This window comes from Dasypus novemcinctus, chromosome 16 (assembly GCF_030445035.2).
Source record: "Dasypus novemcinctus isolate mDasNov1 chromosome 16, mDasNov1.1.hap2, whole genome shotgun sequence".
NCBI classification, from domain to species: Eukaryota; Metazoa; Chordata; class Mammalia; order Cingulata; family Dasypodidae; genus Dasypus; species Dasypus novemcinctus.
The window spans coordinates 46,216,096-46,230,667 of NC_080688.1; the positions used below are offsets into that span (position 1 = coordinate 46,216,096).

The window sequence follows — 14,572 nt, forward strand, 5'->3', positions numbered from 1 at the left end:
TTCATGAATGAAACATCCATATTCGCAGGGATGGAACATTTTCATAGGCTCCTTAATTTGTCCAAGGCTAATTTGACTAGTACAACTACTACTCAACATGTCAAAACAGTGATTACCTCTGAGCCCTGCTACAGTGCCATATTCTAGAGGGTCAAACCAGTAAAGTGGTATTATATATATATATAATATATATATTTTAATGCATACAAATACAAATGTAACTATAAGTAAATAAATTAAATGCTAATATCTAATTTCTAGCAGTAAAATTTTGTGAATTTTGATTTTCTTTCTCTTCCTCCCATTTCCCTGTCTTATTCTCTTGAGAAAGCACATTTTAAAGCAGAAAAGGAAGATAATAGGCTGATGCTCATAATATTCATTGGTCTTACAGTGGACACAATCACCCAAATGCAGCTGACCTTATAGATAATAAAATTCACACACCTGCAGAAGATAGCATTTTGTGAGGTTAGATGTTTCCTAAATTGCTAGTTTATTCTCTGAAAAAGTTACAATTTGTATAGCTGGCACACTAACAGCCAATTTACATAGGTTCTAGGGTATTTGAAATAGATAAACTTGGAGTGTCAGTTCTGGCATTTATATCAAGGAAATCAATAGTCAAAATTGTGCTCCTTGTCTTCATAAATCTGGGCTCTGATGGTTTGGAGGACTTGGTATAAAAGGAAAGATTTGTTCCACCAAGAGTCAGGAGCTGAGAAGGGTCTGACATTTTACCCTACTTCCATGCTAACAAATTAGCCTGCCACAGCTTAATGAAAGCTGGCAGAAAGCAAAAGACTCCTGGGTCAAAGACAAAGAACTTTACGACTCATAGCAGAGCAAACAGCATGGGCTTGCCTGTGCAACTCCCATGAATGGAGCCAGGGAGATGCTGCACATGCAGTGGGTTTACATCACAGTCGAAGAATCCCAATTTTTGGAAACTCCAATCTTTTATAATGAACTGCAAACAAACCTATCCCAAATTTGCCCCAAATGAAGACATTATCTTTGTTATTAGGGACTGTGAACAAAACTACCCTCTATTAGACTCAGAGAGCTACATATGGGACTGTAATCTATGCCTGGCTGCATAAACTAAGTAAATAGAATTGGCTTTTGTTATTAAAGATCTTGACTGATACCCATGGAAATACTTTGTCAACCTCATCCTTGTTCATTTGTCTGGGTATAAAACTCTACCTTGGAAGTAATTTTTTATCACAATTTTTATTTTGATTAAAAGTTTTCTATCACATGTAGGGCTTACTGAGCAGTGAACTTACAGCCACCTCCACTGTTTCTCCATTGCAAAAGCCTCCTTGCTTCTATTCTAGTCCCTTGTGAGTTTACTCTCAACCCAGCAGCCAGAGTTATCATTAATAATTAAGTCAGATCACAGTATTCCTTCACTCAAAAGCCACCCTGGTTCCCGTCTCCTTCTGTCTAAAAGCCAAAGTCAGCATCATGGCCTACAAGGCCCTGCATTGTCCAGGTACTGGATAACTCTCCAAATTTTTCTTCTGTTACCCTGGTCTTCTTTCACTATGATACAGCCACACTGATCCTCTTATTATTCTAAGAACAAACCAGGCTTATTCCTGCTTCAGAGCTCTGCACCTATTCCTTCTGCTAAATTGTTTTTACACTAAATAGCTGCATGGCTGGTTCCCTCATCTCCTTCAGAACATCCTTCAAATACCTCTCTCTTTCCTTGACAACCCTATTTAAAATTACAACCCTGTCATTCACCTCTGCCCAGGCCCCCAACTGCCATAAAACTCTCTCTACCCCATCCCCACTTCCCTTCCTTGGTAACACTTATCACCATATAACATATGGTAATATAACATAATGGTAAGAGCACAATCTCAGGCATCAGCTTACCTGGATTCAAATAACAGTCTATAGCTTCAAAGTTGTGAAATTTTGATAAATTAATTGTAAATAGGAATAATAGCCGTACCTATTTCATAAGGTTCTTTTTAAGGAACAAATAAGTTATTGCATATATGTGGCATGTTTAAAAGAGTGTGGATGCTCATAATATTTGCTGTCTCAGTATTTGCTGATATTAGCTATTATTATTTAATATTAAATATTTATTTTGTTTCTGGTCTCTCTGCCATGACTAGAATATAAGCTCCATGAGGGCAGGAACTTTTAAATACATTTTTCACATGCACACACCCATATATAGGGACACAGAGAGAGAGAGAGATTTACCATTCTATTACCAGCACCTGTAACAGTGCTTAAGACACAGATGGAATTCAATAAATATTTGTTGAATGGACTTCAAATATATTTTTGAAGTTGTTTATTTTGAGCTACCAATACCCAGAGAGGTATTTTTATCTATTTCTAGAATTTAACAGAGAGCATATATTCTGCTACCCAGGAAGGAGATTTGAGAGGACCCCCAACATCCAGTTCTGGAGTTTTTTACTCAACAGTCACCAGAATCTGCAGAGAGGAATCCTCCCAACTCTGGTGGGTGTAGCAGCCGGGCTGTCTGTGTTCTCAGGCTGTAGGCTGTTGTTTCACCTTTCAGTGTGTGGGTTTTCACATCAGCCATCTGTTTTTGGTACAGTGGCAAGGACCCCTATGTTCAAAAACGCTTTAGTTAAACCTCTCCAGACACTAAATCTCTAATCAGTAGTGAGGGAGACGGATTGGCATTACCTGGCTTAATAGAATCAGGGTTTCCCACTGCCTAACTGGCTTCTAATTCAGACTCTCACCCGTGCTATTTTTCCCTTCCCCTCACTCATGTCTTGTCAAATGTCAAGGTCCTCACTGCTTCTTGTTCCTGAGACTCTTGCAGACCCTATAAAAGTTGTAGGTTTGCTCCTGAGGTCCTATACCCTGCCTCTTTGAAAACCCTTAGGATTCAGCTTTCTCAGTGTTCTAAGTCCTCACTCATCAATCTTATTTCTAGCATTAAAAATTGTATTGACTTCTTCCTATTTTCCATCTCTCTCACATTTTCTTTTTTCTTGTGGATTTACACCTACAGTATCATCCTTAAAGTCCTTCTGAAAGTGAGATTTGGTGCTCGCTTCAGCAGCACATATACTAAAATTGGAATGATACAGAGAAGATTAGCATGGCCCCTGCGCAAGGATGACACACAAATTCGTGAAGCATTCCATATTTTTTCACAGATAAACAGAAATTGAAAGAGTATGCCAACAAGAAACTTCCCCTTTAAGAAATTCTAAAGGGAGTTCTGCAGGAAGAAAGGAAAAAACAGGACAGGCAGAGGTGGAGGAGAGTGTAAGAGCAACAAAAAAGACAAAAAGAGAAGAAACAAACAAACAAACAAAATATGACAAAAACAAGTACAATCAAACTATGGCTAACATAAATAATTCCTTGAAAGTAATAACACTGAATGTCAACAGATTAAACTCACCTATCAAAAGATTCAGACTGGACATTGGATAAGGAAATATGACCCATCTATAAGCTTTCTACAAGAAACACATCTTAGACCCAGAGACTCATGGAGACTGAAAGTGAATGGTTGAAAAACAATCTTACAAGCAAACAATAACCAAAAAAAGGCAGGAGTAGCTATATTAATATCAGACAAAATAGACTTTAAATGCGAAACAATTCTGAGAGACAAAGAAGGATACTACATATTAGTGAAAGGGACGATCTGTCAAGAAGAACGAACAATCATAAATATTTATGCTCCTAAAGAGGGCACCTCTAAATATGTGAGGCAAACGCTGGAAAAACTAAGTGAAAGAATAGATGATCTACAATTATAGTGGGGGATTTTAATACACCAATACCAACTCTGGACAGAACATCTCAAAAAAGAATCACTAAAGAAACGAAATATTTGAACAGTATATTAGAGGAGCTGGATCTAATAGACATATACAGATCATTACACCCAAACACAGCAGGATATACATTTTTCTCAAGTGCACATGGATCATTCTCCAAGATAGACCATATGCTAGGCCACAAAGAAAGGCTTAATGAATTCAGAAAGATCAAAATCATACAAAATAATATCTCTGACCACAGTGGAGTGAAGCTGGAAATCTGCAAGGCCAGAGGCCCAGATTTCACACCAAGATATGGAAATTAAACAGCACACTCTTAGAAAAACAGTGGGTCAAAGAGGAAATCTCAAAAGAAATCAATGACTACCTTGAAACAAATGATAATGATAACATAACATACCAAAATTTATGGGATGCAGCAAAAGCAGCAGTACTGAGAGGGAAATTTATAGCCATAAACTCATACATCAAAAAAGAAGAAAGAGCAAAAATTGAAGAACTAACTGCACATTTGGAGGAATTAGAAAAAAAACAACAAAGTAACCCAACAGGAAGAAGAAGGAAGGAAATAACAAATATAAGAACAGAACTAAATGAAATAGAAAATAAGAAAGCACTTGAAAAGATAAGACCAAGAGCTGGTTTTTTGAGATCAATAAAATTGACAAACCTTTAGCAAGACTAACAAAGAAAAAAAAGAGAGAAGATGCAAATACACAAAATAAGAAATGAGAAAGGAGATATCGCCATGGACCCCACAGAAATAAAGACTATCATAAGAGGATACTTTGAAAAACTATATTCCAACAAAAATGACAATTCAGAGGAAATGGACAAATTCCTAGAAACACATAAGCAGCCTATATTGACAAAAGAAGAAATTGATGATCTCAACAAACCAATCACAAGTACAGAGATAGAATCAGTCATTAAACACCTCTCAACTAAGAAAAGCACAGGGCCAGATGGCTTCACAGGTGAATTCTACAAAACATTCCGGAAACATTCACCAATCCTACTGAAACTCTTCCAAAAAATCGAAACAGAAGGAACATTGCCTAACTCCTTCTATGATGCCAACATTACCCTAGTACCAAAGCCAAACAAAGACACCACAAGAAAGGAAAACTATAGACCAATTTCTCTAATGAACCTAGACACAAAAATACTTAACAAAATACTTGCTAATCGTATTCAACAACACATTAAACGAATTATACACCACGACCAAGTGGGATTCATTCCAGGTATGCAAGGATGGTTCAACATAAGAAAATCTATCAATGTAATACACCATATAAATAGATTGAAGGAAAAAAATCACATGATTATATCTATAGATGCAGAAAAACCATTTGACAAAATACAGCACCTTTTCTTGATAAAAACACTCCAAAAGATCGGAATACAAGGAAATTTTTTGAACATGATAAAGAGTATATATGAAAACCTACAGCCAACATTGTTTACAATGGAGAAATCCTAAAATCCTTCCCTCTAAACTCAGGAACAAGACAAGGATACCCATTGTCTCCCCTTCTATTTAACATTGTCTTAGAAGTACTTGCTCGAGCACTGAGGCAAGAACCAGATATAAAAGGCATTCACATTGGAAAGGAAGAAGTCAAAATTTCATTATTTGCTGATGACATGATCCTATACATAGAAAACCCTGAGAGATCTACAACAAAGCTTCTAGAACTCATAAATGAGTTTAGTAAAGTCGCAGGTTATAAGATCAATGCACAAAAATCAGTAGCATTTCTGTACACCAATAATGAGCAAGATCAGGAGGAAATTAAGAAACAAATACCATTCACAATAGTAAATAAAAAAATCAAATATTTAGGAATAAATTTAACTAAAGATGTAAAAAACTTACACACCGAGAACTATACAAGACTGTTCAAGGAAATCAAAGAAGACCTAAATAAATGGAAGAATATTCCCTGTTCATGGATAGGAAGACTAAATATTATTAAGATGTCTATCCTACCAAAACTGATCTACTCATTCAATGCAATCCCAATAAAAATCAACACAGCCTTCTTTAAGTAACTAGAAAAACTAACTATGAAATTTATTTGGAAAGGAAAGAGGCTCCAAATAGCCAAAGACATATTGAAAAATAAAAATGAAATTGGAGGAATCACACTACCTGACTTCAAAACATACTACAAAGCTACAGTAGTGAAAACAGCATGATATTGGCATAAGGAGAGACACACAGACCAATGGAATCGAATTGAAAGTTTTGATATAGAACCTCATATATATAGCCATATAATATTTGATAACACAGACCAATGGAATCGAATTGAAAGTTCTGATATAGAACCTCATATATATAGCCATATAATATTTGATAAAGCCACAAAACCCTCTCAACTGGGAGAGAATGGCCTATTCAACAAATGGTGCCTAGAGAACTGGATATCCATATGTAGAAGAATGAAAGAGGATTATCATCTCACACCTTATACAAAGATCAACTCAAGATGGATCAAAGACCTAAATATAAGAGCCAAGACCATAAAGATCCTGGAAAGCAGTGTAGGGAAACATCTACAAGACCTTGTACTAGGAAACGGCTTCATGAACATCACACCAAAAACAAGAGCAGCAAAAGAAAAAGTAGATAAATGGGACTTCTTCAAAATTAAAGCTTTCTGCACCTCAAAGGAGTTTGTCAAGAAAAGTAAAAAGGGAATCTACACAATGAGAGAAAATATTTGGTAACCATATATCTAATAGGAGACTTAAATCCTGCATATATAAAGAACTGCTATATCTTGAAAATAAAAAGATAAACAACCCGTTTAAAAAATGGGGAAAAGATTTAAACACACTTCTCCAAAGAAGAAATACAAATGGCTAAAAAGCACATGAAAAAAAATGCTCCAAATCTTTAGCTATCAGGGAAATGCAAATGAAAACTACAATGAGATACCATCTTACTCCCATAAGATTGGCAGCTATGAAAAAAACAGAAGAATACAAATGCTGGAGTGGATGTGAAGAAAGGAGAACAGTCATCCACTGCTGGTGGGAATGCAGAAGGATCCAACCATTCTGGAGGACAGTTTGTAGGTTTCTCAAAAAACTAACCATAGATTTGCCATATGACCCAGCAATATCACTGCTGGGTATATACCCACCAGAACTGAAAACAAGGACACAAACCTATATATGCATACCAATGTTCATAGCAGCTTTGTTCACTATCACCAAAAGTTGGAATCAACCCAAATGCCCATCAACAAATGAGTGGATCAATAAAATGTGGTATATACATACAATGGAATACTACTCAGCTTTAAGAACAAATACACTACAAACACACGTGATAACATGGATGAATCTTGAGAACCTTATGTTGAGTGAAGCAACCCAGGCATTGAAGGACAAATACTACATGACCTCAATGATATGAAATAAGCAAGTTGCCTCAGAGACCTAGAGACTGGAAGATAGGCTCACAGGAAATCAGGGGGTAGTGGAAGGATGTAAGCTGACATCTACATGGGCGAAATCTATGATAAACTGGCGGTAAGTATGTGCACAAGGAAGAGATAAAATTGGGGCCTAGGGTTACCTTTGGGTGGGGCTTTGCAGGTTTGAGGGGGGCTAGGGAAGGGTGGCTGGGTAATATTGCCCAAGAAATTAGGGGGAGGGAGGGGCAACATATGAACATAGGAGATTGTCAGGTGTTGGTTGAAAGTAAAATGCTGAGAAAACCTTTTCAAAATATAATTAGGAAAGTTACCTGTTTAAGATACTCAAAGGGGATAATCTGATGCAGGACAGACTCCTAGGGAATATCTGAATGCTCATTTTGCCAGAGTTATACCATTGGGTAGAGACTCATATAATGAGAGTGAAGGTAGACCCACATCCTGGGGAAGACTAATGCCATCAAATGGAGGAAACTGTATCTCTCAAGAGAAAGGGTGGCTCCCAGGGCATTAGGGCAGTTGAGCAAGTCAAGGCCTCAACACTGTTGCAAGTATTTCTGAACATGGCTCCTCAAGAAATGAAGATTGACTGTCACTGTGGGGCCCAAGGGGAGGGGGAAATAGATATTGAATAGATGGAACCAAAGTAAATGTGAGGTCAAAAGAAGTGTTTCACAAGAGTTCACAAGGATGGATATAAAACATGTAATATAACACCAAAAACATATAGGGGATGACAGACTAATAATGTAAACTATAATGTAAAACATAGGATAACTAAAAAATTTAGAAAACTCTATAGCCTAAAGTATAAACCACAATGTAAACACAAATGTTACCTTGTTTGAAAGCTATTGTCTCAATATCTGTACATCAGTTTCAGTAATAAGTTAAAAGATTACTGCTGTGGAGGGAAAAGGTTTTATAATGGATATGTGGGAGTACTGTATATTGTATATATGAATTACTGTGATCTAAGGCTCTTGTGAAGAGAAGCTCAATAATTAGGAAAAAAAGAAAAGATAGGATGTAGAATATTTCCAAATCAATATGTATTCTATATCTAACCTTTAAACTCATCGCTATATTCCATTTTACTAGTAAGGGAACCTGACATTATATTGGGCTTCACTTTTCAGGAAGTTTTGGATCACAGAGTGGTTCAACAATGGCAGCAGAGGAATACTGGTATGGGATGTTATTGACAGGCGATATATGGTTGACAGGGAGTTATACAGGGCATGAGTCCAGGGTGCATGGAAATGTTTGGATATACTCATAGTGGAAACAATTAAAAACAACAGCTGGGGGGTACTGGGTTCCTGGCCAGTGGGGGGGGGGGGGGAGGCTCTGTCGTGGTCCCTAGGGGAGCAGTGGCAGGTGCAATGGTAAGGACCAGGAAGGAATGAGGATTCAACAGTGAGCCCCTGATACTAATAACTATGCTTATGAGCCTACACACCTGAAATAAGAACAAGACCTAGAGCAGCACTGTGCCTAAGAGTTCCCTCCTGACAGCCTCTGTGTTACTCAAATGTGGCCAGCCTCGAAGCCAAACTCAGCATGTAAACGCAATGCCTTCCCCCCAGCATGGGACATGACACCCGGGGATGAGCCTCCTTGGCACCAAGGGATCACTACCAAGTACCAGCTGATGACGTAACTAGAAAATGACCTTGAACTAAAGGTTCAATGCGGACCAGCAGAATATCCGTCTACATATAATAACAGGAGTTAAAAATGCTGTTTGACCTAAAGTAAGGGGGAAATGGAAAGGACAAATGAGTTCTCATGGCTATGAGTCTCTAAGAAAGAGTCTGGAGGTTGTCAGAAGGATTGCCCTTATGCACAGCTGAGCAGAGTCTCAGAGACAGACAAAGTAGATACATCCCCAGGTATTGGTCCTTTTGAGGGCTAAAGAGACCCACAGGTTCTATGGTCATGGCAGATGGGGTTCACTGCCATGTCAGTTGGCCCTTCTTTGGAGCTGGTGTTTCTGTGTGACGGAGCTGGACTCAGATGGGATCTCTTTTCACAAGCCTTTCATGCTACTTTACTGGAATTGTAGTTGGTGCTGGGGTTTAAGATATATCTAGGAGATTTGAATCTCTGGACTGACAATATGATAGCCAGGCCCTGAGCCTCAACAGACTTCAGCTCCTACACTCTGATTTATTGGACTTACCCCACTCAGCTAACATGGAGTTGAAGAATGTCAACCACCACACCATGGAGCCTAGAGTGCCTACAACTGAAAGCAGGAGGAGTGCATCCAGTATCCATGTGGAATCTAAACCCCCTTTTGACATAGATGTGGAATGGACACAACCAAGCCAAGGCCCACAAGAAGGAGGAATACAGTAAGGATTAGAGTGGACTTAATGATATTCTATTCATGAACTATTGTGGTTAGTAATCGAGAAAATGTGGCACTGGTGTGGAAAAAGTGGCCATGGTGGTTCCTGGGTGCAGGGAATGGGAGGAAGAGATGAGATGTGGAGACATTTTTGGGACTTGGAGTTGTCCTAGTTGGTGCTCCAGGGACAATTGCCAGACATTGTATGTCCTTCCATGGTCCACTGGATGGAACGTGGGAGAGTGTGGGCTATGGTGTGGACCACAGGCCATGGGGTGCAGCGATGCCCAGAGATGTACTCACCAGATGCAATGGATGTGTCATGATGATGGGGGAGAGTGTTACTGCGGTGGGGTGGGGGCGGTGGGGGTGAATGGGGACCTCATTTTTTGAAAGTAATATTTTTTTTTAAATGAGTAAATTGAGTAGAATTTGGAAAAAAAAAAAAAAAGAAAGTGAGATATGGGGAGAGAACAGAGGCTGACCTATGTGTTCACCTGTGTTTCATATGCTCCAGCTCTTCTAGTACAATAAAATGTTTGACTTAGCCTGCTGGTGGGGGTGAGAGAGGTATGAGAAGAAAAATTATTGTTTCTTTGAAAAATGAGTGAGTTAATTAACATATCAGATATTTCTACACAGAGGGAAACTGATGTGCAGAGTTGTGAGAATTTTGTAACTTGTTTAAGGAAATGGAACACTAATGTCAGTTGTTAGTTTGGGATGTGGTCTTTTTCCAGGGGTAAACTTCTTAAAAGACAGTTCATATCAGTATTATCTGGGGGAGCTTTTTAAAGCACTTAAGCCTACATTCTACTCCAGATTCCTTGTTTTAAAATACCCAGGGCCAGGCTAAAATAAAAATCTTTAAAAGCTGCACAAGCACTTCTAATGTATAAACTTAGTAAGAACTGCTGGACCACAGCAACTATGCTAAACAGAAGAAAGTTTGTTGAGATAAGTTGCAAAATAATTTTTATGTGTAGAATATTTCTAAGTGATGAAATGAGACATTTTTATTTCATCTATTCATTCAATGGATATTTAAAAACAATCCTATTCTATTTTCAGTCTTCAATGAACTCATTCCCTACTGAGGGAATATTGCACTTCTCAGTATAAAAGTTTATTTATGATAGGAGTGCATTATCTGTGACAAAATAAAGAAGCACATATATTTCCTTATAGGTCTATGATGTGCTCTTTTATCCCTATGTCTGAAATAATAGTAAAGCAACAGCAACACAGCAACACTCAGTTGGAAGTGATGGCAATGTAGCATGAAGCAGAAAAAAATCTCAAAGAAGTCCCACTCCCTATCACAGAACTACCTTGAATCCAAGCAGGGCACACAGTAGATCGGGCATAATACATTCCTGTTGGGGATGGTGTCATTGATGCTCCTGTCCAGCAATGTCAAGACTAAAATTATACTCTTGAATCTAGAATATGTAGAAACTGAATAGAAAAAAAAGGAGGTGTTCATGTTGCTCTTGTTGAGAGACTTCTCAGGTTCTTGCTTTTTATAACTCAGGTGTTTGATCCAGAAAATAGAAATCTAAGTCCTAAATTAACAATTTTAAAAGCAGAAGTACAAAAATTGCTATATAAGTCTTAGCAAAACTTTATATAGTCCTTCATGTAAAAGTAGCTGTAATTTAAAGGGGTGATTTGCCAGATATATTTTTGTACGAAAAAATATACAACAGATCCTGATACTCCAGAGAATATTATTTTAAGTATGGCATATCTCATTCTTTGATTTTGTCCATTTAGAATCTCAAGAGAAAAATCTCAGAGCAAAAAACTTTTCTTCTTATTTTTTTTAAAGATTTTTTTTTTAAATTTATCTCTCCCCTTTCCCCACCCCGCCCCGCCCCAGTTGTCTGTTCTCTTGTGTCTATCTGCTGCGTCTTCTTTCTCCGCTTCTGTTGTTGTCAGCGACATGGGAATCTGTGTTTTTTTTGTTGTGTCATCTTCTTGTGTCAGCTCTCCATGTGTGCAGCACCATTCCTGGGCAGGCTGAACTTTCTTTCACGCTGGGCAGCTTTCCTTACAGGACACACTCCTTGTGTGGGGGGCAGCCCTGCATGGCAGGGCACTCCTTGTGCGCATCAACACTGCATGTGGGCCAGCTCCACATGGGTTAAGGAGGCCTGGGGTTTGAACCGCAGACCTCCCATGTGGTAGATGGATGCCCTATCCACTGGGCCAAGTCCACTTCCCCAAATAACATTTCAATTAAACATTTGGGATTTTAGATCATGGCATATTTTACATTCTATTGTTTTGCTTTTGTGAAAGGGAAGTCTGCACAACACCAAATGAGATAGAGTGCCAACCAGTGTCTGGTTCATTAACCAATTCAGGGGAACATGTAGAATCAAGCAGAGATGAGAGTCCTTACAGTCATTCACTATGACGGTGAGACTGTCATTACTAAAACCATATGCCTTCTATTTTAAGCATATTTAGACAATAGCTTCAGTCAAAATACACAATCAGACTTATGTGGGAGGAGTTCTGCAGCTACGATGTGTAGGGCCATCTAAAGGACAATCCAAACATATACTGAGTCCTTAAAGTCATCCTTTCTGGTAATCCAATATTGTTGTCCAATAATGTTAAGTGAATAGTTATGAAACTTTCATTCTTCCTTACCCTGGGCATATTTGGAAAAGATTTCCCCTGGAATATGGATACCTGAACCTGAAAATGTGTGTGTGTGTATTAGTAAAACTCTAAGCATTTTAGTAAAACCTAATTTCCTAATAAAAATAATTGGGAGAAAAGTCAATGTGCCTTACCTGCCTTCTGCAAACAAAAACATCAAGCAATCACTAAAATTTACATAGTACTTATTATGAGCCAGGTCCTTTCTCAATTAGATCAGTTTTGTAAAAATATCTCTGGAAATAGAGGATCTAATTTTTTTTTTAAATTTGTAACTGCCTATGCCTTCATACTCCATGAGAAGTCTTTCCCTATCCCCAGTTTGAAAAAAATCAAAATAAAAGATCCTTATTGATCATTCCATTACTTATCTTTTCAGCTTCATCCCTACATGTGTGACTAAACAGTTCCTTCCCTCTAAGTGTGAACAGTTTTATGGGGTCCAATTTTATATAATCCCTCCTTCTTAGGTTTCCTCTTTGCTAGAATAAACTTTGTCTACTCAAATAATTTCTACTTATTATTTAATTTCACTCATGAACATCACTCCCTTAAGGAAGTTTTAGGTATTCCTAAAGACATTGTATGTACTTTTAAATGAACGTATGAAATTATGTATAAATATTGATAATTTGTTTCCCACTTTCCAATATTTAAATTTATTTTTCCTGTTCTAGTCCAATGTCCAGAATTTCCATAAAATTATTAAGTAATGCTAATGATTTTTTCTTGTTCCTGACTATAATTGGAAAGTCTCTAGTGTTTGCTTCTTGAGTATGATATTGATCATTGCTTTGAACCAGATATTTTCTCATAAGCATTCTATCTGCCACATTGTCTACCATAAAGCACTGGTAAGTTAATATCCAAATATGTTACATTTCTAATATTTCAGTCTCACAGTCTTTGAACTGCTCTAATTTACTGATTCTCACCTCTACAATATTTCAGTTCTTCATTACCATTTTCAGTATTCCATTCTGACCATGCACAAATAGCTATCCAACGCAATTATTTCATATATATTTGGTGCTACTGCTAATAATAATAATAAGAAGAAGAAAGCTCTCATTCATTGATGGTTTCCATATGCTAGGCATGCTACTAAGAACTTTGCATACATTATCTCTTTTGTGTGATAACCCTGTGGAGTAGTATAGGCTTGTAGGGAAATTGAACCTTTCCATCTTGTTCACTGTTGTATATCCAGTGAATAGTGCTGTGACTGGCATCTTTTTGCTCTATTAAATATTTTTTAATACGATTGTTTTTATTAAGCACATAGATAAATAAATAAGGCACAAAGATGTTCTATAACTTGCTCAAAGTTAGTTACTAAATGGCAGATCTGAAATTGAAAACATTGCAAGTCTGATACCACATTATATGTTTGAACACTATGATATAGTCATTTTCTTTCCTCTTTTCTCCTTCCTCTTTTCCAGGTCAATATACCCACTTTTACCTATGTTTCCTTCTCTCTATATGATCTCATCACTTTAAATATTCTTATTAAAATCCTTTTGTCTTTATTATTTATAGAATAAAACAGGGAATGCATGAACAAAGACTTTGGGTCCTTCTGTAACAATGCACAATGATCCCACTCCATATTAAGACAAATAAGATATAAATTGTAGTGCTATGTCTCAAAAGGGAAATATCCTTTACTTGTCTTTGTGCCTTGCTATAAAAGCAAAAACAGGAACAAATTTACATATACTGAAGGACCCTAGACCCTAAGATTAATGCCTACATACATCAGGTGAGGGCAGCCAGCAAAGTATACAGATGGAATGGGCAGGCCAGGAGAGACAGTATGAACAAACATCACTGTGTGAAGTGATTCACTAGTTCATGAAGAGAGTATGTAAAAATATTGCACATAATATTAGAAATTTTCCTAGTACAGCAGGAAAATTCTTTTGACAAAGTTCAAAGGTTTTGACCACAATGTATTTGATTCAGAGGATGCCATAGTCATTGGACACACTAATAAATGTTAAAATGACCAACAAACTCACAAATTAAGCATTTCATACCAACAAAAAGACTGTGTTAATGAAGAGATTGCTTTAAATGTTTGAATGCATGTCAATGTTGAGGGCAGCAAGACACACACAGATCACAACCATGCCTGTGAGGTCAGTTTTATGTTTCAACGTGATGACGTTATAATACCTCATTGGTTAAGCAATCAAACGATAATGTAGGTATTTCATAGATATGATTAAAGCCCATAATCAGTTTACTTTAAGAAAGGGTGATTATCCTAG

The 14,572-nt window shown here is 37.4% G+C and overlaps 1 non-coding gene across 1 annotated transcript; it reads left to right on the top strand.

The window, feature by feature from the left end:
* The first annotated feature begins 3,060 nt into the window (after positions 1 to 3,060).
* LOC111763521 (U6 spliceosomal RNA) lies at positions 3,061 to 3,167 on the top strand. Its single transcript, XR_002796378.1, has one exon. It is a non-coding gene; the product is annotated as a U6 spliceosomal RNA (small nuclear RNA).
* The last annotated feature ends 11,405 nt before the right edge of the window (positions 3,168 to 14,572 follow it).